The sequence below is a fragment of the Nomascus leucogenys genome, unplaced genomic scaffold (genome assembly GCF_006542625.1).
Source record: "Nomascus leucogenys isolate Asia unplaced genomic scaffold, Asia_NLE_v1 Super-Scaffold_241, whole genome shotgun sequence".
Classification (NCBI taxonomy): domain Eukaryota; kingdom Metazoa; phylum Chordata; class Mammalia; order Primates; family Hylobatidae; genus Nomascus; species Nomascus leucogenys.
Window position 1 is genome coordinate 3,363,853 of NW_022095767.1, and position 27,177 is coordinate 3,391,029.

The 27,177-nt window shown below is 53.5% G+C and overlaps 1 protein-coding gene and 1 pseudogene across 2 annotated transcripts in view; both read left to right on the forward strand.

Annotated features, from left to right (window-relative positions):
• The window catches only part of LOC105740319, a 52,377-nt pseudogene extending 43,390 nt beyond the window's left edge, over positions 1–8,987 (forward strand).
• Positions 8,988–9,456: 469 nt separating this feature from the next.
• CERS4 (ceramide synthase 4) overlaps positions 9,457–27,177 on the forward strand; it is a 50,030-nt gene continuing 32,309 nt past the window's right edge. Inside the window, exons 1-2 of one of the 2 annotated variants that reach the window (XM_030807757.1) lie at positions 9,457–9,621; positions 10,852–11,009. The gene's annotated coding sequence lies outside the window, so the exon portion shown is untranslated. The remainder of the gene's footprint in view (positions 9,622–10,851; positions 11,010–27,177) is intronic. The other variant, XM_012509537.2, reaches the window with a different exon arrangement.

Genomic DNA, 27,177 nt, shown 5'->3' on the forward strand with positions numbered 1-27,177 from the left:
AAAAAAAAAAAAAGTTTTATTTTAGAGACAGGGTCTTGCTCTGTTGCCCAGTTTAGAGGGCACTGGTGCAATCATAGCTCACTGCAGCTGCAAACTCCTGACTCAAGTGATCCTCCTCCCTGAGCCTCCTGAGTAGCTGAGACTAGAGGCATGAGCCACCACGCCTGGACAAGATCCACTTACAAATATGTATATAGAAAGACAGAACCAGGCCGGGCGCGGTGGCTCATGCCTGTAATCCCAGCAGTTTGGAAGACCAAGGCGGGCAGATCACCTGAGGTCAGGAGTTCGAGACCATCTTGGCCAACATGGTGAAACCCCCGTCTCTACTAAAAATACAAAAATTATCCGGGCATGGTGGCAGGCACCTGTAGTCCCAGCTACTCGGGAGGCTGAGGCAGGAGAGTCGCTTGAACCGGGGAGGCAGAAGTTGCAGTGAGCCGAGATCACGCCGTTGCACCCCAGCCTGGGGGACAAGAGAGAGGCTTTGTCTCAAAATAAATAAATAAATAAATAAAATAAAAAATAAAAATGCAAATGAGAACTACATACTTTTAAACCTCTCAGTTAGCAAAGATTAGAAAGTTTGATAACATGTGGAGGATGAGTCCTTTTTGGAGAAACCTTTGGCAATAGTTTCCACCATACACCTGCTCACACCCTTTGACAAGTAATTCCACCTCTAGGAATTTACTGATGAGATCTGTTCATGCTGGGTTGACATATGACCTCTACAGCAGGTTATTCATTTCATCGTTGCTTGTATCAAAAACAACCGCCTAGACCAGGCACAGTGGTTCAGGTCTGTAATCCCAGCATTTTGGGAAGCTGAGGCGGACAGATAATCTGAGGTCAGGAGTTCGAGACCAGCCTGACCAACATGGCAAAACCCCGTCTCTACTAAAACCACAAAAATTAGCCAGGCATGGTGGTAGGCACCTATGATCCCACCTACTGGGGAGGCTGAGGCGGGAGAATTGCTTGAACTGGGGAGGCAGAGGTTGCAGTGAGCCAAGATTGTGCCACTGCACTCCAGCCTGGGCGACAAGAGCAAGACTCTGTCTCAAAAAATGAAACAAAACAACAACAACAACAACAACAAACAACAAAAAATGCCTAGTCCATCAATAGGAAACTGATAAGCAAAGTCTGGCTCAACCGTGGTATCCTATGTAGTCACTAAAAAGAACAATATGGGGACAGGTGCACTGGCTCCCACCTGTAATCACAGCACTTTGGGAGGACAAAGTGGGAGGCTCGCTTGAGGCCACAGGTTTTAGACCAGCCTGGGCAACACAGTGAGACCCTATCTCTACAAAAATTTTAAAAATTAGCTGGCCATGGTAGTGCACACCTGTAGTCCCAGCTACCCAGGAGGCTGAGGTGGGAGGATCACTTGAGCCCAGGAGGTCGAGGCTGCAGCGAGCTATGATCACACCACTGCACTCTAGCCTGGGCAAAAGAATGAGACCCCATCTCTGAAAGAAAAGAAAAAGAAAAACAAAACAAAACAAAAAAAGAGCAAAGTGGTTCCCAAAGTATACATATATCAAAAGATCACACTGTACCTGGTAAGTATATACAATTAATATTTGTCAAATAAAAAAAGAACAAGATGGTGAGAACTGCTGAACTCTGTGAATGGATCAAAAACCTTTGACTTGAAAACTTGAAATAGGTAAATTGGATGGTATGAAAATTATATCTCTAAAGCTGTTACCAGGCAACACAAAGTAAAACACTCACTATCCCAAGAAGGAGAAAGGCAGGAAGGAGACCCCCATCTCTACAGAAGATAAATAAATACATAAATTAGCTAGGTGTAGTGGTGCGTGCCTGTAGTCCCAGCTATTCTAGAGGCTGAGGCAGGAGGATCACTTGAGCCCAGGAGTTGTGGAGGCTGCTGTGAGCTATGATTCTGCCACTGCCCTCCAGCCTGGGTGACAGAGGGAGATCCTGTCTCAAAAAAAGAAAGAGGCCAGGCGCGGTGGCTCATGCCTGTAATCCCAGCACTTTGGGAGGCCTAGGCAGGTGGATCACAAGGTCAGGAGATGGAGACCATCCTGGCTAACACAGTGACACTCCGTCTCTACTAAAAATACAAACAGTTAGCTGGGCATGACTCGGGAGGCTGAGGCAGGAGAATGGTGTGAACCTGGGAGGCGGAGCTTTCAGTGAGCCAAGATCATGCCACTGCACTCCAGCCTGGCGACAGAGTGAGACTCCGTCTCAAAAAAAAAAAGCAAGCAAGAAAGAGGGAGACAGAGAGGGAAGGAAGGAAGGAGAGAGAGAGAGAAAGAAAGAAAAAGAAAGAGAAAGAAAGAGAAAGAAAGAAAGAAAGAAGAAAGAAAGAAAAAGAAAGAAAGAAAGAAAGAAAGAAGAAAGAAAGAAAGAAGAAAGAAAGAGAAAAAAAACTTGGGAATTCAGAGGGAAAGGTGGGGAGGGAGGTGAGGGATAAAAGACCACATATCAGCCAGGCGTGGTTGCTCATGCCTGTAATCCCAACACTTTGGGAGCCCGAGGCAGGCGGATCATCTGAGGTTGGGAGTTCAACACCAGCCTGACCAACATGGAGAAACCCCATCTCTACTAAAACTACAAAAAAAATTAGCCGGGTGTGGTGGCGCTTGCCTGTAATCCCAGCTACTCAAGAGGATGAGGCAGGAGAATTGCTTGAGCCCAGGAGGCGGAGGATGCAGTGAGCAGAGATGGCACCACTGTACTCCATCCTGGGCAACAAGTGTGAAACCCCCTGTCTCAAAAAAAAAAAAAAAAAAAAAAAAAAAAAAAAAAAAAAAAAACATATCGGGTACAGTGTATACTGCTCAGGTGACAGGTGCACCAAAGTCTCAGAAATCACCACTAATCAATTCTTTAGTGGTTATTTGGCCATGTAGCCAAAAACCACCTGTACCCCAAAACCTATTGAAATTGTTTTTAAAAAGGATATTTTGACACAAGGGGGAAAAAACCCAACTGCTTCCAGGGTTCCCCTAAAGTCCTCCCCATCAAGTCTAGGAGAGGGGATGGTGTCTTAAATAGGCGAGTGCTGGCATGGGGGCGCTTGTGGTAGCTGTGTGACCTTGGGCAAATCATCTCACCTCGTGGTGTCGTACTTGAGCGAGTTAGAGAAAACGCCACACTTTGAGGCGAATTAAGAGTCCGTTTATTTAGCTGGCGGCCAAGAGACAGCTAACGTTTAAAATTTTCTCGGCCTTGAAGAAGGAGCTAGATTTTCTTTTATACTTTGGTTTAGAAAGGGGAGGGGGGGTCTAGTTATAACAATTTTACAGAAGTAAAGTAGGCAAAAAAGTTAAAAGGATAAATGGTTATAGGAAAGTAAACAGTTCTAGGTGCAGGGGCTTTAAGACTATTATAAGGTGATAGACACGGGGCTTTGGGCGTTATCAATCAGACGAATTCCTGGGAACTGCGGATATTGCTCGCCACAGTATCTTATCAATTAATTGCATTCTTGGATGTGCTGGGAGTCAGCTTGCACAAGTTAAGTCTTTGAGGAAGGGGCTGCTAGTGAAAGAGCCAAGATGGAGTCTGTCTGGCTCTCTTAGCTAAGGGAGAGTCAATTCAGGTGGAAACAAGGCTAGGTGATTAAAGGAAAGGGAGAGTCTAAAAACAGGGTCAGTAAAAACCAGGTTGGGCATTACACTGGTAGGGTGACCAAGCGTCATGGTTTGCTTGGGACTGTCCTGACAGCCCTAAAAATTCCATGTCACGCGCATCCATGAGAAGAGACCGCCAAACAGGCTTTGTGTGAGCAATAAAGCTTTTTAATCACCTGGGTGCAGGCGGGCTGAGTCCAAAAAAGGAGTCAGCGAAGGAAGATAGGGATGAGGCCATTTTATAGGATTTGGGTGGGTAGTGGAAAACTACAGTCAAAGGGGTTTGTTCTCTGGCAGGTAGGGGCGGAGGTCACAAGGTGCTCAGTGGGGGAGCTTCTGAGCCAGGAGAAGGAATTTCACAAGGTAATGTTATCAGTTAAGGCAGGAACCAGCCATTTTCACTTCTTTTGTGATTCTTCAGTTGCTTCAGGCCATCTAGATATACACGTGCAGGCTTGGGCTCAGAGGCCTGACAGTCCGTGTTCCAGGAAATTCCTCAGTCCCCAGAACAAGGGATAGCTAGTCACAATGCCTCTGGCTCCAGGTTTGTTTTTGTGGTTTTGTCTTTTTTTTTTTTTTTTCTGAGACGGAGTCAGTCTCGCTTTGTCACCCAGGCTGGAGCGCAGTGGTGCGATCTCACTGCAACCTCCGCCTCCTGGGTTCAAGCGATTCTCCTGCCTCAGCCTCCTGGGTAGCTGGGATTACAGGCATGAGCCACTGTGCCCGGCCAAGGTTTTTCTTGTCTGCTGAATAGAGATAATGGCAGGCAAAGCTAGGTTAAAAGCTCTTCCTCCCAGTTCATCCACCTTGTGGCTGTGTGGCTTTGTGCAGCTTCCTGCACCACTCTGGGCTCATCTGTAAAATGGGATTTTTCTTTTTTTTTTTTTTTTCTTTGAGACAGGGTCTCGCTCTATTACCCAGGCTGGAGTGCAGTGGTGCAATCATGGCTCACTGCAGCCTCGACCTCCTGGACTCGAGTAATCCTCCTGCCTCAGCCTTCCAAGTAGATAGGACTACAGGTACATGCCAGCTAGTTCTTAAAATTCTTTAGGCTGGGCGTGGTGGCTCATGACTGTAATCCCAGAACTTTGGGAGGCTGAGGCGGGCAGATCACTTGAGGTCAGGAGTTTGAGACCAGCCTGGCCAACATGGTGAAACCCCATTTCTACTAAAAATACAAAAATTAGCCAGGCATGGTGGTGCACCCCTGTGATCCCAGCTGCTCCTGAGGCAGGAGAATCGCTTGAACCCAGGAGGCAGAGGTTGCACTCCAGCCTGGGTAACCAAGTGAGACTCCATCTCAAAAAAGAAAAAAAAAAACCTCCTGGGCTCAAGCGATCTTCCCAACTCGGCCTCCCAAAGTGTTGGGATTACAAGGCTCGAGCCATCACAGCTGGCCTAAAATGGGAAGCTTAAGTGCGCCTGCTTCACAGAGAGGGCTGGTCGTGTCCATCTTTTTACATCACTTTGCACAGGCCCTGGCACTGACCAGGTTGTCACTGCTCCAGGACAAGGTTTGCCACTGCCCTTTCCTCACCCAGGGTTCTAGGGCTGTGATTCGGCTCAACCACTAGGAACCTCAGGTGGGCGCAAGGCCTGGCTTGGCAGGAGCCATCATCAATGAGAACCGGTTAGCCTGCTTGCTGGACCCATGCTGGGTTGCCAAGTGCCCTGGGAAGCTGGGCAGGGGCCAGGGGGCAGGTGGGGGAGATCAGGTGCCAAGTACCTATTCTGGGCAGATAAGGATATTTAGGCATGGAGCAGGGGGGACCCTTGGAGAAAGGCGAGCAGAGGAGGTGGCCTTCACTGCCACCAGCCAGGCTCTAGCTTCCCCTCATCCCCTGAGTTCTGGTAATTTTACCTCTAAATCCCCCTGGAATCCCTCCCTCTCCTCCTGTCCATCACCCCTGAGCCAGGCCCCAGGTCCTCCCATCCAGCTGCCCATGGTGGAGTGACACCTTCCCCAGCCTCCCACTCTGTTCTTTCCTAATTTTAAGTCCAATTGTTGGCCAGGCTCATTGGCTCATGCCCATAATCCCTTGAGAGATCACTTGAGGTCATGAGTTCAAGACCAGCCTGTCCAACATGGTGAAACCCCGTCTCTACAAAAAATACAAAAATTAGCTGGGCGTGGTGGTGCACTCCTGTAATCCCAGCTACTCGGGAGGCCAACACAGGAGAATGACTTGAACCTGGGAGGCAGTGGTTGCAGTGAGCTGAGATCACACCAGTGCACTCCAGCCTGGATGACAGAGTGAGATGCCATCTCAAAATAAATCAACGAGTCCATAGGTGCCTCTCCCTGGAGAGAACCCAGGAGGGCTTATTGTGGCTGGGCCAGCCCTGCTGTCCTCCCAGGAAACTTCCTCTCAGTATAGTTCCCCCACCCGCTCATTTCTCAGGGCTCAGATGTCACCTCTTCCAGGAAGCCTGCCTTGAACACCCACTCACTCTCAAGCTTGGGGTCCGGCCTGAGCTCCATGCTCAGGGATCAGGGTGGAAGGTGAGGACAGGCGAGAAGCTGCCCAACGGCAGAAGGTGCAGCCTGGGTCCCTTCCTGCCTGGCTGACCCTAGGTGTCTTCCTCCAGCTTCCCAACCTTTGCCCCATGTGGTAACTTCCACCTGAAATCTCTCCCCAGCCCTGGCCCGCCCAGGTCCTCTACTCCACTTCTCCGGAGTCCTGGGGCTTCTCCCCTGGGGCTTGGACTCCACCATTCCACCATGTGAACTGTATTATATTATCATTATTGTTTGTAGATACTGGGGTCTCACTATGTTGCCCAGGCTGGTGTCTCTCTTTTTTTTTAATTGAGACAGGATCTCGCTCTGTTGCCCAGGCTGGAGTTCAGTGGCATGATCATAGCTCACTGCAGCCTTGACTTCTGGGCTTAAGTGATCCTCCCACTTCAGCTTCCCACTTCAGCCTCCCGAGTAGCTGGGACTACAGGAGCGCACCGCCACACTTGGCTAATTTTTGTATTTTTGGTAGAGATGGGGCTCTTGCCATGTTACCGAGCCTTGTCTCAAACTCCTGAGCTCAAGCAATCTACTCACCTCAGGCTTCCAAAGTGCTGGGATTACAGGTGTGAGCCACCAAGCCCGGTCATATATTATTAATACAAACAAATGCCATGCTCTGAGCACCCTGGAGTGTGCGACGTGTGATATTCAATAACTCCCTAGTCACAACAACTGAGAAAAGTTGCTTTATTATCTTTCTCTTCCAGGTGTGCAAACAAGCTCTTGGAGGGAAAGACAGGAGAAAATAAACATGTGAATATGGTGGGGGTGGGGTAGAGCAGGCAATGGAGGAAGGAGGAGGGGACTGAGGGCTCAGGGAGAAGGATGTATGCTTTTGAAAAGGTAAAGAGGCTGGGGCACAGTGGCTCTTGCCTGTAATCCCAGCACCTTGGAAAGCAGAGGCTGAAGGCTCACTTGAGCCTAAGCGTTCCAGATCAGCCTGGGCAACAGAGCAAGACCCCACCTCTACCAAAGTTGGTTTTTATTTTTATTTATTGTTATTTTTTAATTGAGACAGAGTCTTGCTCTGTCACCCAGGCTGGAGTGCAGCGGCACGATTTTGACTCATTGCAACCTCCGCCTCCTGGGTTCAAGCGATTCTCCTGCCTCAGATCTCGAGTAGCTGGGACTACAGGTGCACAACACCATGCCCAGCTAACTTTGGTATTTTTAGTAGAGATGGGGTTTCGCCATGTTGACCAGGCTGGTCTCGAACTCCTGACCTCAGGTGATCCACCTGCCTTGGCCTCCCAAATTGCTGGGATTACAGGCATGAGCCACCACACCCTGCCTACCAAAGATTTTTTTATTTAAAACAAAAAAAAATTAGCCAGGCATGGTAGCAGGCATCTATAGTCCTAGCTACTCTGGAGGCTGAGGTGAGAGGACTGCTTGAGCCCTGGAGTACCAGGCTTCAGTGAGCTAGGATCATGACGTTCCATTCCAGCCTGGGCAACAAAGTAAGACTCCCATCTTTAATGAAATTTTTTTTGAGACAGAGTCTCACTCTGTTGCCCACGCTGGAGTACAGTGGCACGATCTCCGCTCACTGCACCCTCTGCCTCCAGGGTTCATGCAGTTCTACTCCAGGCTAATTTTTGTGTTTTTAGTAGAGATGGGATTTCACCACATTGGCCAGGCTGGTCTCGAACTCCTGAGCTCAGGTGATCCACGCGCCTCAGCCTCCCAAAGTGCTGGGATTACAGGCATGAGCCACCGCACCCAGCCTCTAACAGATTTTTTTTTTTTTTTTTTAAAGAAAAGAGAAGGCCGGGCATGCTGGCTCACGCCTGTAATCCCAGCACTTTGGGAAGCCAAGGCTGGCGGATCACGAGGTCAGGAGTTTGAGACCAGTCTGGCCAACATAGTGAAACCCTCGTCTCTCCAAAACATATATATATAAAAAAAATTAGCCGGGTGTGGTGGGCGCCTGTAATCCCAGCTACTCGGGAGGCTGAGGCAGGAGAATAGAATGAACCCGGAATGCAGAGGTTGCAGTGAGCCGAGATCGCGCCATTGCACTCCAGCCGGGAGTGCACAATGCAAGACTCTGTCTCAAAAAAAAAAGAAGAAAGGAAGAAAGAAAAGAAAAGAGAAACAGTGTAGCAGAGGGAAGGCCAAGTGCAAACGCCAGGAGTCTGAACTTGGAGGGACAGGTTCTTCCACACTTGCAACAGAGGTCTCCTGCCTCCCTGACCGCCCCGCACCCCCCCACCCCCCGCGCCCCTGTCTGTGTGAGGAAATCAAATCTCAGCTTGCCTAGGGCCCTATGGCAGGGAGGCCCCAACTTCACCCCACGGGTCTTGGGTCTGCTGAGCTGAGTCAGAGAAAGGTTTATTATCCCCATTTTACAGAGGCTTATTGTCCAAAGGTGAAGCCACTTGTCCAGGGTACATGCGGTGGGCCAGCGACTATGAAACCCCCTGGGGCTGTCCTCTGTTCAGGGATCGCCCAGGCTCCCGGCCCCTGCGTGCTGCTGAGACCGGGTCATTTTCGGTTCTACCAAGCAAGCGGGGGACCCAGCCCCCACTGCTGCTGCCCTCAGCCAAAACCAGGGCTGCGCCACAACCCACCCGGGCTATCTCCCATCTTGTCTTCCCAGCTCTGTCGCCTGACTCCTGCACCCCACCAAATCGCAGCCTTTGCCGGGTGCCCTCACCGCCTCGGTTGGCCCCCGCGTGCGCCTCGGGCGAACCCCTGGACTGGCCCTCCAACAGGGCCCCAGACTCGGGGTACCCAGGGTGGCCGCTGAGGCCTGGAAAAGTCTGGGCCTCCCCTGTGCACCACCCAACTGCACGCCCCAGAGGCCCAGGGCGCCCCGGGAGTGTGAGGGTGTGGACAGATGAGCGGAGCCAGAGCATCTCGGGCAGAAGAGGGGACCCAGGAGGGGGCCAGGGAGACAGACAGAGAACAGGGGTGAAGCCGGGGCCGGACGGAGAGCGCAGCGGACAATGCTGGGTTCAAAGGGGAGAGATAAGGCGCAGGCTAGAAACGCTAGGCTGGACCCGGGCCAGGCGCGCCGCGGGGCAGAGATGGGCGGAGCGGGAACGGGGGCGGGAGCGAGAATGGGGAGCGGGAACGGGGGCGGGGATGGGGTGCGGGTGCGGGGTCGAGGACCAGGGAGAGGCCTAGTTGCGCCGAGGGGGGCAAGCGCCTGGAGCACCCGGCGCCCGCTCCAGGCCCGGGCCCTCCAAGTCCCCCGCCCCGAGCCAGGCCCCGCCTCTCCAGGGCCCCAGCCCGGCGCCAGGCCCCACCGTTCCGGGGCGCGTGCCCCGCCCAGGCCCCGCCCCCACGGCCCCGCCCCGGGCTCCCCCCCTCAAGCCTTTTTTCCCCTGCTGGGGCCCGAGGCCCGGCCGGGAGCAGAGTCCGGCTGCCTGGAGCGGGCGGCGCGTGTCTGCAGCTGCTCCGGATACCCCGTTAGGCGCGCAGTCCCCAGCCCCGCCGCCGGCCCTCGGTGCGCCCGGCCGCCTGCGCCCCCAGGTAAGCGAGCACCCCGCGCCGCGAACACCACCCCGAACGCCACCCTCACTGCGGGCCCCGGCCCCGCCTCCGCGGCCATGGCGCGGCCATGGCCTGGCCCCCACTCGCAGCTGGGCTCCAGCCCCCAACACCCCGCCAGGGACTGTCCCCCTCGGGGCTCCCCATCTGGGCCGTCTCCCCGAGCTATCCGCGCTCCCCCACGAGGGCCGGAGCGCAGCGGGTGCCCGAGGACGCGGCTGCGAAACGGGCAGGAGCGAGTAGGGGCGATCCTGGCCTCGTGACGCGGGGGAATCCGGATGTGTGAGCCGGCGGAGCGCCCCGTGCCCCCGACGTGCCAGGGCTGGGGACGCAGCTGGGGCCCTGGTCTCGGAGCCCGCAGCCCGGCCGCGTAGACGGCTTCTGAGAACCGCTTAAACACGTCGTTCCAAGCCCGAGCTAACCCATCAGGCGGCCGGGGTGAGGTGGAGGTGCCCAGGGGGGGATAATGTCATTTGGCCTGGTTGGACCAGCCAGCGAGGGCTTTTTAGGCCCAGGAAACAGCAAGATTGTGTGGCAGGGCCCAGCCGGGAATGTGTGCCGAGCAGAAAAGAGGCCAGCGTGGCTGAAACGCGGAGAGGGAGGGTCTGAGGTGGAGAGAGGTTGGCCGGGGCCTGGGAAGCGGCGAGGAGAGTGTGGAACCCGTTCTCAGGGCGGTGGGGACCAGGGAGGCTTGGAACAGCAGGTGCATGGCGTGATCGGATTGTGTCTTAAGAACATCCCGTAGCCGCTGTGGGTAGGAGAGACGGGGATACTTGGAAGGGGGCTGCTGGCTTGACGTGGCTGGAAGGTGTGATAGGAAGTGGGTGAACTGAAAATTCGCTTTGGCAGAGGAGCATCGTCTAATTCTGCCTGTTTGCAAGTGGGGCGTGAGGGACCGATGTTTCTCCTGGGTAGTTAGGAGTATATAGGTTTTCATTGCTGGGATGGGAGACTTGAGGAGAAGCCGCTCTGGAGGACACAGGGAGGTGGGCAGCGGGACAGGCTGTTGTGGTTTGCAAAACCTATGAGATGGGGGAATGCTCCCATCGACTCCAGTCTGAGCTCAGGCAAGGTCTCGGGCATCTGAGCGCAGAGGCCAGGGTGACCCCACTGGGGCGACCTGGGTCTGTTATATGGGGATAGGGTTCCTGGACTGTGGAATTGTCTTTGAAGCCCTAGGCCTCCCCAGCCTCAAATGGGGCTGCCTTCCAGGAGCAGCTGCTGTGAATAAACACAGAAGTGGAGCTGGGGGGGCTGATTAGAAGCCTCATTCAGTGCACCTGGGCCCCAGCAGGCCCAGCCAGGCGTGGAGGAAGAGGCATTGAGGACTTTCCTTACCTGTTTTTCCAGCTCACCCACTGCCAGCAGAGGTACTTTGAGCCTGGGGTGTGGGGGGTGGGGGCGGCCTTGGTCATTGAACTGGCCGTCGGGCCCCCAGGGAAAGGTTTCTGAGCTTCAGTTTACCCATCTGTAAAATGGGTCAGTAGTATTTGAGCCTGGGAGTGTTCATGGATCAATGAAAGCCGAGGCTAGGCAGATCTCGGTGGCAGCCACACCCCTAAGGAACCATGGAGGGCTCTAATGCCCGGTGGGAGTTCGGGGGAATGTGTGGGCTTCCATTTTCTCCTCTGAGAAATTCACAACAGTGTCCACCTCCTGACCCAGGGCTGTCTGCAGGTTGAATAAAGTGGTTGGCCCAGTGCCTGGCACAGAATGTCTTGGCTCAGGAGCCACTGGGATGCCTGTAGTTGGCAGCAGAAGTGGGCCCAGGTCCCCTCCTCCCACCCATGGGATGGCACAGAAAGGCAGGTGCCTTGGGAGCTCGCTGCCCTGCCCCCTTCTCTGAGCACCACAAGCTTCTCCCTTTCCGACTGGCTGGGCTTGAGCCTGACTCCCCCCGGCCTTGTCCTGCCACTTTGTGTTGAGGGCCTCCAGGCTACTGACTTCACCACCTCCTGCTTCAGTTTCTCCACCTGTAAAATGGGATAATAGCAGTCATGACCTATAGGTAAAGAGCTGAACACAGTGCCTGGCTAGTGGTGAATACTTGCTAAACAGGCTATTAAAATATCACGAGAATATCAAAGAGCTGGAGGCTATTAAAATATCACAGAGGGGCCGGGCGTGGTGGCTCATTCCTGTAATCCCAGCACTTTGGGAAGCTGAGTCAGGCAGATCACCTAAGGTCGGGAGTTCGAGAGCAGCCTGGCCAACATGGTGAAACCCCGTCTCTACTAGAAATACAGAAATTAGCCATGAGTGGTGGCATGTACCTGTAATCTCAGCTACATGGGAGGCTGAGGCAGGAGAATCTCTTGAACCTGGGAGGCAGAATTTGCAGTGAGCCGAGATCACGCCACTGCACTCCAGCCTGGGTGACGAAGTGAGACTATCTCCAAAAAAAAAAAAAAAAAAAAAAAAATCACAGTCATGCCTGGGGTCAGGGGGAGTCCAGAGGAGTCACCTGACTCAGTCTAAGGAGGAGTCACCTGACTCAGTCTAAGGAGGAGTCAGGGAAGGCCTCCTGGAGGAGGTGACAGTTGGCTGGGTCGCTAAGGGTGAGGAGGAGTTAACCAGGCCAAGAAACCAGTGGGCAAATTGCAGAGGAGAGAAACTGCCAGGGTGCTTGGATGAAAGAACCACAAAGCCAGGGTTGTAAGATCCAGAAGAGGGGAGAGGAGGAAGGGCAGAGCCAGCCTGCCAGCCTTGAACAAACATTTGGCATTATTTAGAGCTCAGGGAACAGACTGCAGGGGTCGAAGGCAGGAGCCTGGAGACCAGAATGGAAGGGACTGCGCCAGGCCAGGGGAGTAATGATGGGGCTGGACCAGGTGAAGGTGTGGACGGGTGAGACTTGGGTGGATCTTGGAGAGGTATGGAGAGGCTGCGGGAGGGAGCAGCTGCTCATGGGCGAGCAGCTTTAGGTGCAAGTCAGCAATCTGTTCTCAGCATCTGGAAATTGCAATGCCACTAGACACCCAGGTGGTATGGCGCAGGATGGGCTTCGAAGCAAGCTGAGAGCTTGGGAGACAGCAGAAAGAGGGCAGAAGGAAAACCAGGAGTATGTGGCAAGCTGGGAGCCAAGGGAGCTGGTGCTTTCATAGGAGGAAAGGGTCTTGAAACCCCTGTTTGATAATTCAGTAGCAGGCATCGTACTGTTTTTTTGGAATGGAGTTTCATTCTTGTCGCCCAGGCTGGAGTGCAATGGTGCAATCTCGGCCTACTGCAACCTCCACCTCCCAGGTTCAAGCAATTCTCCTGTGTCAGCCTCCTGAGTAGCTGGGATTACAGGTGCCTGCCACCACACCTGGCTAATTTTTGTATTAGTAGAGATGGAGGTTTCACCATATTGGCCAGGCTGGTCTCGAACTCCTGACCTCAGGTGATCCACCTGCCTCGGCCTCCCAGAGTGCTGGGATTACAGGCGTGAGCCACCGCGCCCAGCCCGTCTCACTCTCTTTTGTGGCTCCTCTTTACCAACCCTATTCTCTTCCCCACACCTTTCAGTACAAGCTCTTTTCTTTCTTGTTTTTGTTTTGTTTTTTTCAAGACAAGTTCTGGCTCTATTGCCCAGGCTGGGGTGCAGTGGTGCGATCTTGGCCCACTGCAACCTCCACCTCCCAAGTTTAAGCAATCAGCCTGGGACTACAAGCACGAGTCACCACACCTGGCTAATTTTTGCTTTTTTTTGAGACGGAGTCTCGCTCTGTCGCCCAGGCTGGAGTGCAGTGGCGCAATCTTGGCTCACTGCAAGCTCCGCCTCCCGGGTTCACGCCATTCTCCTGCCTCAGCCTCTCCGAGTAGCTGGGACTACAGGCGCCCGCCACCATGCCCGGCTAATTTTTTTGTATTTTTAGTAGAGACGGGGTTTCACCGTGGTCTTGAACTCCTGACCTCGTGATCCGCCCGCCTCGGCCCCCCAAAGTGCTGGGATTACAAGCGTGAGCCACCGCGCCCGGCAATTTTTGCATTTTTTGCAGTGATTTTGTAGAGTTTCGCCAGTCGCCCAGGCTGGTCTCGAACTATTGATCTCAAACACCTCAGCCTCCCAAAGTGCTGGGATTACAGGCGTGAGCCACTGCACTCGGCCTCTTTCTTTCTTTCAAAGGCAGAGTCTTGCTCTGTCGCTCAGGCTGGAGTGCAGTGGCATGATCATAACTCACTGCAGCCTCGACCTCCTGAGAGCTGGGACCACAGGCAGGCACCACCATGCCTAGCTAATCGTTAAAAAAGAATTTTATATAGACGGACAGGGGTCTTACTATGTTGCCTGGGCTGGTCTTGAACTCCTGGCCTCAAGCAAGCCTCCGGCCTCAACCTCCCAAAGCACTAGGATTATAGGCATGAGCCACCGCGCCTGGTCAAGCACAGGTTTTTCTTTGCCATCCTTGAATAGGCCCCTCAGACCTATCATGGCTCTGACCAGAGTAACATAGAGAGGCCCGGGGCGGTGGCTCACGCCTGTAATCCCAGCACTTTGAGAGGCCGAGGCGGGCAGATCACCTGAGGTCAGGAGTTCGAGACCAGCCTGGCCAACATAGTGAAACCCTGTCTCTACTAAAAATATAAAAATTAACCCTGTGTGGTGACATGCTCCAGTAATCCCAGCTACTTGGGAGGTTGAGACAGGAGAATTGCTTGAACCCAGGAGGCAGAGGTTGCAGTGAGCCGAGATCACACTACTGCACCCCAGCCTGGGTGACAGAGCAAGACACTGTTTCAAACACAAACAACAAACAAAAAACAGAGTAGCATAGAAGAGACCTTCCCCTCCCTGAGTCTGGACTCTATATCTTTGTTAATAGGATGCTGTCACACACACACATACACACACTGAACCGCCTAGAGCTCAGCTCAGCTTTCCTTCCCTACCCCCTCCTGGACTCCTAGAGACAGATTTTAATCCAGGGTCCCACGGCACTGTGTCTGAAGAGTGATCATTTCCTACTAGCCATGCCCTGGGGAACCCTTCTGCCCTGTGCCTGGCCCCACTTTCCTCCCACCCCTGTCTGTCTGTCTGTCTGTCATTTGTTCATTCAGCACAGACTTAGGAAGTGTCTGCAGTGGGAGGCACTGGGGACAGACAGTGAGCCACAGGAAGCCTTACGGAGCTGATGTCCCTGCAGGGAGAAGGTGATGGGGACAAGGATGAGGCTTGAAGGAGCAGCTAGACATCTGGAGGAAAAGTGCTCCGGGCAGAAGGCCCAGCAGGTGCAAAGGCCCTGAGGCTGGAACAGGCGTGGTGTGTCGGAGCAACGCAATAAGGCTGGGGTGGCTGGAGCAAACTAAGCAAGGAGTTGTAGAATAGAGAGAGGAGCAGATGAAGAGACTGGAGATCCTTGGGGACCCCCAGTCCAACCACAGCAGACCCTGGAGAGTCCTTGCTCAAGGGGACTTGAGGAGTGAAAGGTTATGGGACCCTACTGCTTTTGCACGGTTACTTTGTTGTCCTGTATGTGCAGTGGTCACCTGCGCTGGGGTGCTCGAACCTTGAAGCCTGAGGAAGCTGGCAGGAGGAAGGAGAGGAGGACCACTCAGTGGCCAAGGCTTCTCCTCCTCCCCTCCACACAATGGGGCTCAGCTGAACTGAGAGAGGGAAGTAGCCAGGGAAGGGTACTGATGAGCGTATGGAAGCAGAGGAGATGAAGGGCAGTGGGGAGGAGGTGGGGGAGGAGGAGGAGAGGGAGAAGGAGGAGAGAGAGGAGGAGGAGGAGAGAGAGGAGGAGGAGGAGAGGGAGGGGGAGGAGGGGGGGGAGGAGGAGGAGGAAGAGGAGGGGGAGGAGGAGGAGGAGGAAGCGAGGGCAGCAGCCAGTGGGCAAGCAGCCAGAGCTGGATGGAGGAGCCAGGACGTTCTCAGATAGGTGATGGGAGCCCTAGGGATGCAGGGATGGTAGCCTCGATCAGGGGACTAGAGGACAAACAGCAAAAGCCAAGCAGCAGGGCCAGGTACGGTGGCTCACACCTGTGATCCCAGCACTTTGGGAGGCCGACATGGGTAGATCACCTGAGGTCAAGAGTTTGAGACCAGCGTGGCCAACATGGCGAAACCCTGTCTCTACTGAAAATACAAAAATTAGCCAGGTGCAGCGGTGTGTGCCTGTAGTCCCAGCTACTCAGGAGGCTGAGGCAGGAGAATTGCTTGAACCAGGGGGGCGGAGGTTGCAGTGAGCAGAGATCACACCACTGCACTCCAGCCTGTGCAACACAGCAAGACTCTGTCTCGAAAAAAAAAAAAACAAGCAGCGGGTGTGTCTGGGGGATGGGCCAGCCTCTAGCCTGCAGTCACTCCCTTCCCAGGCAAAAGACAGAGAACTTGGTCCCCTCTCCCTGTACCCCACAAGAGCCTGGGTACCCTCCCCACCCCCACCACGAACCTGGGCTTCAATGGGAGGGAATTTGGACACTTGGATGCTGGAGCCTAGATCCAAGGTTCTGTCGAGCCACGGCACTGTGACCCAGACTGTCCCCTCCGCATCCAAACTGGGAGGGGGAGTCCCTTGTCCCTGGCACTCCTCTGTGATCCGGCAGGTGTGATGAGCCACAGCAGGGGCAGGGGAATAGGGGCTGGGCTTTTTAGGGTGATGTCACCCAGACAGTGACAGGACGGGAGGGAGGTGGTCCTCTGGGTTTTGTTTCTCCATCTGGGATGTTGGTGAGGGCAGGCGTAAGCAGAAGGCTACAGGAGTTTGAGGCTGCTGTGACAGGATCACGCCAGTACACTCCAGCCTGGAAGGCACAGTGAGACCCTGTCTTTAAAAATAAATAGAGGCCAGGCACGGTGGCTCACACCTGTATTCCCAGCACTCTGGGAGGCTGAGGCGGGCAGATCACCTGAGGTCAGGAGTTCGAGACCAGCCAACATGGTGAAACCCCGTCTCTACTAAAAATACAAAAATTAACTAGGCATGGTGGCATGAGCCTGTAATCCCAGCTACTCGGGAGGCTGAGGCAAGAGAATTGCTTGAACCTGGGAGGTAGAGGTTGCAGTGAGCTGAGATCATGCCACTGCACCCCAGCCTGGGCAACAAGAGTGAAACTCCATCTCGAATGAATGAATGAATGAATGAATGAAAGAAAGAAAGAAAGAAAGGCTGTCACCTCCCTGCCTTTACCTCTTCCCACACACTCCTCCGTTCCACCCACACAAGCCACCTCTCTGTGCCTCGAGTCCAGGAAGCCTGGCCCTGCCTCAGGGCCTTTGCACTGGCTCTTCCCCCTTTCTAGAATGTTCTATCACCAGGCCCTCCCCACCTTCTCAGGGAGGGCTTCCTGACCTCCCTCTTTAAAATTGTAGCCCTGCGGGGCACCATGGCTCACACCTGTAATCCCAGCATTTTGGGAGCCTGAGGTGGGCAGATCACCTGAGGCCAGGAGTTCGAGACCAGCCAACATGGTGAAACCCCATCTCTGCTAAAAATGCAAAGATTAGCCAGGCATGGTGGCAGGTGCCTATAATCCCAGCTGCTTGGGAGGCTGAGGCAGGAGAATCACTTGAACCTGGGAGATGGAGGTTGCAGTGAGCCGAGATGGTGGCACTGCACTCTAGCCTGGGCGACAGAGCAAGACTTGGTCTCGGGAAAAAAAAAAAAAAAAAAGAAAGAAAATTGCAGCCCCCACTGCCTGACTCCTCATTCCTTTTCTTGCCTTATTTTTCTCTCCACCTGACAATAACAAAACAAACAAATTATCAAAATGCAGGGCCAGATCAGGTGGCTCATGCCTGTAATCCCAGCACTTTGAGAGGCCAAGTTGGGCAGATCACTTGAGCCCAGGAGTTCAAGACCAGCCTGGGCAACATAGCAAGACCCCATTTCTAAAAAAAATATAGAGAGTCTTTGCCACTCCCTCATCTCCACCATGTCCAGAATATTGGCTCCATGGAATGAAAATTCTTGTCTACTCTGTTCTCTGCTGGGATCCCGGTGTGTAGTTGGTACGCAGTGGGCACCCAATAAATGTGAAGTGATGCCAGGCATCCCGGGTCCTTATGGCTACAGCCTGAGAGGTTGGACTTGGGGGGGCGGATGGCGTTGGGGGTAGGGTACCTTGGGTGGCAGGTAACAGGCAGGTTCTGGAGACAGGCAGGCTTGGGTCCAAGTCCCAGACTCTACTCCCTACTTTATGACTTTGTATGATTCCATGCCTCACTTTCCCCAGTTGCAAAGAACAGATGACAGAGGGACCTGGCACTTAACACATGTCAGCTTCCCGGGGACCTTGCTGGAGTCTGGAAGGAGCTGGGGGCCAATCTGAGTTTGTCTGAGGCCTCCAGAGGGTCAGACTCTGAGACAGGACATTTATGACTTTCCCACCCACTCCTAGAATTTTCCAGAAATGTGACGAAGAGCAAGGAGACATTATTTTGGGCAGTCAGGACCCCTCTGAAAAGGTGACATTAGGGCTGGGGCCTGAGTGGGAGTGACTGATGGGCTGAGACAGGAATTGGACTTGTTTACTGCCCTCCCAGAGACCCCTCATTCAGTAGGGAGACAGATGTGTCCCTGGGCAGTTACAAGGCAGATTAACCAGGGTACAAGGAAAGCAATCAGAGACACTGAAGCCAAGGAGAGGCTCCTTTTTTTTTTTTTTTTTTTTTTTTGAGAGTCTCGCTCTGTCGCTCAGGCTGGAGTGCAGTGGCGCAATCTTGGTTCACTGCAATCTCCGCCTCCCAGGTTCTAGCGATTCTCCTGCGTCAGCTTCCTGAGTAGCTGGGATTACAGGTGTCCACTACCACACCTGGCTAATTTATTTATTTATTTATTTATTTTTTTGAGATAGAGTCTCGCTCTTTCACCCAGGCTGGAGTGCAGTGACTCCATCTCGGCTCACTGCAAGCTCCACCTCCTGGGTTCATGTCATTCTCCTGCCTCAGCCTCCTGAGTAGCTGGGACTACAGGCGCCCGCCACCATGCCTAGCTAATTTTTTTGTATTTTTAGTAGAGACGGGGTTTCACCCTGTTAGCCAGGATGGTCTCGATCTCCTGACCTCGTGATCTGCCCACCTCGGCCTCCCAAAGTGTTGGGATTACAGGCATGAGCCATCGCGCCTGGCTAATTTTTGTATTCTTTTGTAGAGATGGGGTTTTGCCATGCTGGCCAGGCTGGTCTCGAACTCCTGATCTCAAGTGATCTGCCCACTTCATCCTCCCAAAGTGCTGGGATCTGCATTTGGCCTTTCTTTTTTGTTTTTGCTTTTATTTTGAGACAGAGTCTCACTCTGTCGCCCAGGTTGGAGTGCAGTGGTGCAATCTTGGCTCACTGCAACCTTTGCCTCCCAGGTTCAAGCGATTCTACTGCCTCAGCCTCCCAAGTAACTGGGATTACAGGCACGTACCACCATACCCAGCTAATTTTTGTATTTTTAGTAGAGATGAGGTTTCACCATGTTGGCCAGGCTGGTCTTGAACTCCTGACCTCAGGTGATCTGCCCGCCTTGGCCTCCTAAAGCACTGGGATTACAGGCGTGAGCCACTGCTCATGACCAAGGAGAGGCTCTTGACCCAGGCTGGGAGTCTTCAAGACTTCCTGGAGGCAGCCACAAGCAAGCTGCCCACTCGAAGTTTTAACCATGCCAGGCGACAGATAACGGAATGCTGAACAGTGACTTAGAGGGAGCGGCCCAGGCAAAGGCCTGGCATCCGGGAATGGCATCGGAGCAACAGTCCTAAAATTGAAGCAGACTCTGGGAATCCGCCCGTGGAGACACTAGGCTGAGAACCTCGGAGTCAGGGTGGCTGCGGGAGGGCAGACAGCGAGGCCAGGACAGGGCGGTGGGCTCGGCCAGGTCACAAAGACCTCGAGTGCCAGGTCAGGAGCCACGGGGAGCCTCCCAGGAGATCTTGAGATGGGGAAGGGATAGGCTGGTACTCAGAGCCACTGCTGAGAGAGGGATGGACTCCATCCGTGCGTATCCCAGAGGAGGGGCGGTCCTGGACCATCATCTGAGAGGAAGTGCTTTGCCTCCAGTTACACAAACACCTCCAGTCCTTAAAGGGACCGTAGGTAGCCTCTGCCTCCCCACTGGGGGCCCTTCTCTGTGCCAACCCATCCAACCCAGAGGGCTGACGGAAGACGTGTGCTCTGCAGGGGCTCTCTGTGGCTTCTTGCTTCACTAGATGGATTGGGTATCAAGATGGTGACTTGAGGCCAGGCATGGTGGCTCATGCCTGTAATCCCAGCACTTTAGGAGGCCGAGGCGGGAGGATCACTTGAGGCCAGGAGTTCGAGACCAGCCTGGCCAACATGGTAAAACCCCATCTCTACTAAAAATACAAAAATTAGCTGGGCATGGTGGCGGGCACCTGTATTCCCAGCAACTTGGGAGGCTGAGGCAGGAGAACCACTTGAACCCAGGAGGCGGAGGCTACAGTGAGCCTAGATCGTGCCATTGTACTTCAGCCTGGGTGACAGAGTGAGACTTCATCTCCCACAAAAAAAGATGGTGACTTGATTTCACAGAGGACTCCAGCTGCCTGAGCCACCCTGCAGGATAGGAGCAGGCTCTGAGATCCACAGTTTGCTATCGTCTCAACCCACTGCCCCCAGCTCCTCTGAGACCCAGGCAGGACTGCAGGCCCATGTAAGTTCAGATGGATGCCTGGAGGCCGGACACAGTGGCTTGCACCTGTCATCCCAAAACTTTGAGAGGCTGAGACTCAAGGATGGCTTGAGGCCAGGAATTTGAGACCAGCCTGGGCAACATAGTGAGACCTTGTCTCTATAAAAAATATATTTTTTAAAATTAGCTGGATGAGGGCTGGGCACAGTGGCTTATGCCTGTAATCCCAGCACTTTGGGAGGCCAAGGCGGATGGATCACCTGAGGTCAGGAGTTTGAGACCAGCCTGACCAACATGGTGAAATCCTGTCTCTACTAAAAATACAAAAAAATTAGCTAGGTATGGTGGCGCATGCCTGTAACTCCAGCTACTCAGGAGGCTGAGGCAGAAAAATCACTTGAACCCGGGAGGTGGAGGTTGCAATGAGCTGAGATTGTGCCTCTGTACTCCAGCCTGGGCAACAAGAGCGAAACTCTGTTTCAAAAAAAAAAAAAAAAAAAAAATTAGCTGGGTATAGTTGCATGGGTGCCTGTAGTCTCAGCTATTCGGGAGGCTGAGGCAGGGGGATCATTTGAACCCAAGAGTTCGAGGCTGCAGTGAGCTATGATCACACCACTGCACTCCAGCTTGGGCAACAGAGTGGAATCCTGTTGTCTCTGGAAAAAAAAAAAAAAAGTTTGTTAAGTGGATGCCTGGGGACCCTGGAGCTCCACGGCTCCTGCCCTCACCCTGTTGTTTTCCTCCCTCTCGGATGGTGCCGTCTTAGAATTCCACACCTGGAATTTGCCCACCTGGCTCTCCTCGCCCCCTTCCACCCCTAGGCTGTGTGTCCCCATATTCCTGCCCAAGCAGGCAGTTCCCAGATCTACCCCAGATACTCATCCCAACCTGCCACCCCCACCCCTTGAAGACACCCTACCCAGACCTCAGCACCCCTCCCCCAGGCTCCTGTCTCTGCCACCTCCTCCACCATCAGCCTCCCTATCTCTTCTTTTTTGGAGACAGCATCATGCTGTGTTACCCAGGCTGGAGTGCAGTGGTGCGATCTCGGCTCACTACAATGTCCGCCTCGCAGGTTCAAGCGATTCTCTTGCCTCAGCCTCCTGAGCAGCTGGGATTACAGGCATGCACCACCATGCCCAGCTAATTTTTGTATTTTTAGTAGAGATGGGGTTTCACTATGTTGGCCAGGCTGATCTGGAACTCCTGGCCTCAGGTGATCTGCCTGCCTCGGCCTCCCAAAGTACTGGGAATACAGGCATGAGCCACCGCATCCGGCTGAGCCTCCCTACCTGTTCTGACCCAGCTTCCCCACTCTGGCTGCTGTCACCTGCAAGAGGCCAGCCAGCCTCGGAGTGACCACCAGGGACGGGACAGCCTCCAAGGGCAGCCCGCGTTGCCAGGAGAACTCCCAGAATTGCTCCCTCCCAAAATCTCTGCCGCCCTCCCATGGCATCAAGGCTGAGGGCTTCTGTTACTACTGCTGTTTTGTGGGGTGTTTGTTTGTTTGTTTGAGACGGAGTCTCGCTCTGTCGCCCGGGCTGGAGTGCAGTGGTGCAACCTCGGCTCACTGCAAGCTCCGCCTCCTAGGTTCATGCCATTCTCCTGCCTCAGCCTCCCGAGTAGCTGGGACTATAGGTGCCCGCCACCACGCCCGGCTAATTTTTTGTATTTTTAGTAGAGACGGGGTTTAGTAGAGACAAGGTCTCTGTTGCCCAGGCTGGAGTGCAGTGGCGCAATCTCGGATCACTGCAACCTTGGCCTCCCGGGTTCAAACGATTCTCCTGCCTCAGCCTCCCGAGTAGCTGGGATTATAGGCACCCGCCATCATGCCCAGCTAATTTTTTGTATTTTTTTGTAGAGACGGGGTTTCACCATGTTGGCCAGGCTGGTCTTGAACTCCTGACCTTAGGTGATTAGCCTGCCTCGGCCTCCCAAAGTGCTGGGATTACAGGCATGAGTCACTGTGCCTGGCCAGCATGAGCCTTTTTTATTTATTTATTTTTTTGAGACGGAGATTCACTCTTGCTGCCTAGGCTGGAGTACAATGGTGCGATCTTGGCTCACGGCAACCTCCGCCTCCCAGGTTCAAGTGATTCTCTTGCTTCAGCCTCCCGAGTAGCTGGGATTACAGGCATGCGCCACCACACCCGGCTAATTTTGTATTTTTGGTAGAGACGGGGTTTCTCCATATTGGTCAGGCGGGTCTCGAACTCCTGACCTCAGATGATCCACCCGCCTCGGCCTCCCAAAACGCTGAGATTACAGGTGTGAGCCACTGTGCCTGGCCAGTATGAGCCTTTTGAAGGACAGCAGTGAGTGCCTCACAGCACAGGTGGATGGCAGAGGGACAGGTGGCCACGAGGGTGGTGGGAAAGCCTGAAACTGGAGCTTGGTTGCTCTCTGGGATCCTGGGTGCCCGGTCTCAGGTGAGCCTTTTACTCATTTGTGCAGTCGGTGGACAGTTTCCTGCTACCCGTCGTGTGTCAGGTGCTGGGAAAATGGAGAGGTCCTCATCACCAGGATATTGGGAAAGATAGTTGTCCCTGGCTAGATGCAGTGGCTCACATCTACAGTCCCAGCACTTTGGAAGGCTGAGGTGAGAGGATCACTTGAGGCCAGGAGTTTGAGACCAGCCTGGGCAACATAGGGAAACCCTGTCTCTGCCAAAAAAAAATTAGCTGGGCATGGTGGCATGTACCTGTAATCTCAGCACTTTGGGATCCTGCTGAGGCAGCAGGATCACTTGAACCCAGGAGTTTGAGACCAGCCTGGGAAACATAGTGAGACCTCGTCTCTACAAAAAAATTTTCTTTTTTAATTGGTCGGGCTGGGTGCGGTGGCTCATGCCTGTAATCCCAGCACTTTGGGAGGCTGGGGTGGGAGGATCACTTGAGCTCAGGAGTTCGGGACCAGCCTGACCAACATGGTGCTAAAAAAAAAAACACAAAATTAGCGGGGCATGGTGGCACACGTCTGTAATCCCAGCTACTTGGGAGACTGAGGCAGAAGAATCACTTGAACCTGGGAGGCGGAGGTTGCAGGGAGCTAAGATTGCACCATTGTGCTCCAGCCTAGGCAACCAGAGAGAAACTCTGTCTAAAAAAAACAAAGACAAAATTAGCTGGGCGTGGCAGTGCATGCCTATAATCCCAGCTTCTCAGAAAGCTGAGGTGGGAGAATCGCTTGAGCCTGGGAGGTCGAAACTGCAGTGAACCTTGATCATGCCACTGCACTCCAGCTGGGCAACAAAGCAAGACCCTGTCTCAAAAACAAAAACACAAAAAACAGTTGTCCATGGCTGGGTGCAGTGGCTCATGCCTGTAATCCCAGCACTTTGGGGGGCCGAGGCGGGCGGATCATTTGAAATCAGGAGTTTGAGACCAGCCTGACCAACATGGTGAAACCCTGTCTCTACTAAAAATACAAAAAAAATTAGCCAGGCATCATGGTGTGTGCCTGTAGTCCCAGATACTTGGGAGGCTGAGGCAGGAGAATCGCTTGAACCTGGGAGGTGGAGGGTGCAGTGAGCTGAGATCACACCACTGCACTCCATCCAGCCTGGGTGACAGCAAGACTCTGTCTTTAAAAAAAAAAAAAAAAAAAAAAGGCGCCGGGCGCAGTGGCTCACGCCTGTAATCCCAGCACTTTGGGAGGCCGAGGCAGACGGATCACGAGGTCAGGAGATCGAGACTATCCTGGCTGGCATGGTGAAACCCCGTCTCTACTAAAAATACAAAAAATTAGCTGGGCGTGGTAGCGGGCACCTGTAGTCCCAGCTACTCGGGAGGCTGAGGCAAGAGAATGGCGTGAACCCCGGGGGTCGGAGCCTGCACTGAACTGAGATCGTGCCACTGCACTCCAGCCTGGGCGACAGCGAGACTCTGTCTCAAACAAAAACAAAACAAAAAACAAAACAAAACAAAAAGGCCAGGCACCATGGCTCATGCCTGTAATCCTAGCACTTTGGGAGGCCAAGGTGGGTGGATCACGAGGTCAGGGGTTCGAGACCAGCCTGACCAACATGGTGAAACCCTGTCTCTACTAAAAATACAATAATTAGCCGGGTGTGGTGGCACGCACTTGTAATCCCAACTACTCAGGAGGCGGAGGCAGGAGAATCGCTTGAACCTGGGAGGCAGAGATTGCGGTGAGCAGAGCTTGTGCCACTGCACTCCAGCCTGGGTGACAGAGTGAGACTCCATCGCAAACAAACAAAAAAAAAAAATTGTTGCCCCAAAAGTTCTGAGAAAGATGAGGTAGGAGAACCCAGGAGGGGAGTGTCCCCTCACCCAGCCCAGGGGCGATTGATAGGCCCTCCTAGAGGAAGTGTCTGTTGAACAGAGTCATGAAGAGCTGGGAGGAATTTGGCAGGCTGAAGGTAGGGGAATGGCATTTGCCAAGGTCCATTTGCTGGGGAGCACAGTGCCAGGCCACTGGGAGCACTTGCAGGATTTGAAGCTGCGCGTCTGATTTGCAGGCACGAAGAAAGACCTGGGTGCTGAGTGGGGAGGCGGCCACCATGATTCAATCAAGAAATGGGAGCCATGGAAATCGGGCAGAGGAGGGACCGTCGCGGGAAAGACGGACGTAATCGCGGGGCTTAATGAGGAGCTGAGTGCCGAGAGGGTGTGAGATGGAGTCAGAGATGACTCTCAGAATTTTGTCCCTGAAGACTGGGTGGAGGGTGGGATCTTGGCCAAGAAGCCAGGGGAGGAGGAAAGAAGGCTCTGTGGGAGATGACTTCGCCCTGACGTGTCTGGACAGCGCGCAGACGGGAGGTATTGGGGCAGCAGGTTTGGCTTTGGCGGGATGGCGACCTGGGAGCAGCAGAAATCTGGAAACTGACAGCATGGACGTGCTGACCGGAGCTTCCAGGCAGGTGAATTTCCCAGGGAGAGTGGATGGTGTGAGGGGATCCAGGACTGGCATAATTTAGGGAGAAAAACCAGCACGAATTAGAGAAAACAGCGGAGAGGAGGGGAACCAGGAGGTCATAGTTCTGGGAAGGAGGGATGGACAAGGGAAGGAGATGCTACTAGAGGGTCCCAATTTCATGCTTAGAGGAATTGACCACTTGAGATTGAGATTGGCCATGGGAGCCTGCGACTGATGGCCAAAAGCCAAAGGCTGGAGTAGTAGGTTGGGGACAGAGAGGTGGCAGTGGACAGTGAATAGAAGCATGAAGGCAAGTCCTGTTTTCCAATAATTCTTTTTTTTTTTTTTTTTTTTTTTTTTTTTTTTTTTTTGAGACGAAGTCTCACGCTTGTCCCCTAGGCTGGAGTGTGCAATGGAGCGATCTCAGCTCACTGCAACCTCCGTCTCCCGGGTTCAAGCGATTCTCCTGCCTCAGCCTCTCGAATAGCTGGGATTACAGGTGCCCGCCACCAAGCCCAGCTAATTTTTATATTTTTAGTAGAGACGGGGTTTCTCCATGTTGGCCAGGCTGGTCTCGAACTCCTGACCTCAGGTGATCCGCCCACCTCGGCCTCCCAAACTGCTGGGATCATAGGCATGAGCCACTGCACCCGGCCGTGTTTTCCAATAATTCTGAGGCTACTGCTGATGAGCTGAGTGTCTCTGGGCCCATGTCTGTCTGGAATTCCCAGTGCCACAGAGCTGGGGTCAAATTACTGCCTGGTCATTTGTCAGCTATGTGACCCTGTGTAGGTGATCCGGCATGTCTCCAAGACTCAGTTTGTTCATCTGTGAAATGAGAATGGTGACCGGGCAAGGTGACTCACGCCCGTAATCCCTTGGGAGGCCAAGGCGAGCGGATCATTTAAGTACAGGAGTTCGAGACCAGCCTGGCCAACATGGTGAAACTCCATCTCTACTAAAAAATGCAAAAATTAGCCAGGCGTGGTGGCACATGTTTATAATCCCAGCTACTTGGGAGGCTGAGGCGGGAGAATCGCTTGAATCCAGGAGGCGGAGGTTGCAGTGAGCCAAAATCACACCGCACTCCACTGTAGCCTGAGTGACACAGCAAGACTCTGTCTTAAAAAAAAAAAAGAATGGTAACAGTATCTTCCTCAGGGTGTGGCTGATATTTCCAACGCAGGGAGGTAAGGGCTTGTCCCTGGGTAAGCGTCTGATGGATAATACCTGGGATGGTACCAACGCTATTGGTCACTGGTGCCTTAGGATAATCCTGGTGTGGGTGTGGGCAAAAGCCTGCTCTCCCACAGAACAGTCTGGCTTTGCACCTGCTTGGCCCTATATGAATCTACCTCCATGTATGCTGTCACCACGGAGCAGCACAGGGGCCCAGCCAACAGCTGGTGGGAGAAGGAGGGGCAGATGTTAGAGCAGGTTGAGTGAAGGAAGGATGCCATCAGAGCATAACCCAGATTTCACAATTATCTCCGCCCTGGAAGGTGGGCAGGGACACCACCAAAGGGGCTGATCTTGATGGAGAATTGGTTTCTTGGCCCCGTGTAGTGGCTCATGCCTGTATTCCCAGCACTTTGGAAGGCCGAGGTGGGCAGATTGCTTGAGCAAAAGAGTTCAAGACCAGACTGGGGGCAGTGGCTCACGCCTGTAATCCTAGCACTTTGGGAGGCCGAGGCAGGCGGATTGCCTGAGGTCAAGAGTTTGAGACCAGCCTGGCAACATGGTGAAACCCCATCTCTACAAAAAATTAAAACAGTAGCTAGGCAAGGTGGTGCACACCTGTAATCCCAGCTACTTGGGGAGCTGAGCTGGGAGTATCACCTGAGCCCAGGAAGTGGAGGCTGCAGTGAGCTATGATCAGTAAAACACAAGACAGGGTCACTGGCTCCCATCCCAATCCTGACCAGCTCCCTAGTATAACAGCTCACGTGAATGTGGACTATACCCTTATAGCCTTCTTCTTTCTTCTTCTTATGTCGCTTTGTCACCCAGGCTGGAGTTCAGTGCGATCCCAGCTCACTGCAACCTCCGTCTCCTGGGTTCAAGTGATTCTCCTGCCTCATCCTCTGGAGTAGCTGGGATGA